Here is a 339-nt window from a genome sequence, read left to right on the forward strand (position 1 = left end):
GAAACTAACCTGAGAAGACTTACAAATAAGTCGTCTAGCTTTACTAAAATATTGAAATTTTTGTTTTCTCGGAGACGACTTATTGGTAAGTCGTCTAGATTTTTTTTTAACAAAAAAAGCTGGACGACTTACTTGTAAGTCGACCTATTTAAAATTCAATTGCAAAAATGACCTGTTTGGACGACTTACTGGTAAGTCTTCCAGATGACTTACTGGTAAGTCTTCCAGACGACTTACGGGTATGTCGTCTACGTCAATGTTTAGTAAACTTTCATTTTCTCTATGTTTACTAATGTGTTTTATTTTGAATTTTTGTAGATGATGCGTCAGTTACATGCA

This window comes from Brassica oleracea, chromosome C1 (genome assembly GCF_000695525.1).
Source record: "Brassica oleracea var. oleracea cultivar TO1000 chromosome C1, BOL, whole genome shotgun sequence".
NCBI classification, from domain to species: domain Eukaryota; kingdom Viridiplantae; phylum Streptophyta; class Magnoliopsida; order Brassicales; family Brassicaceae; genus Brassica; species Brassica oleracea.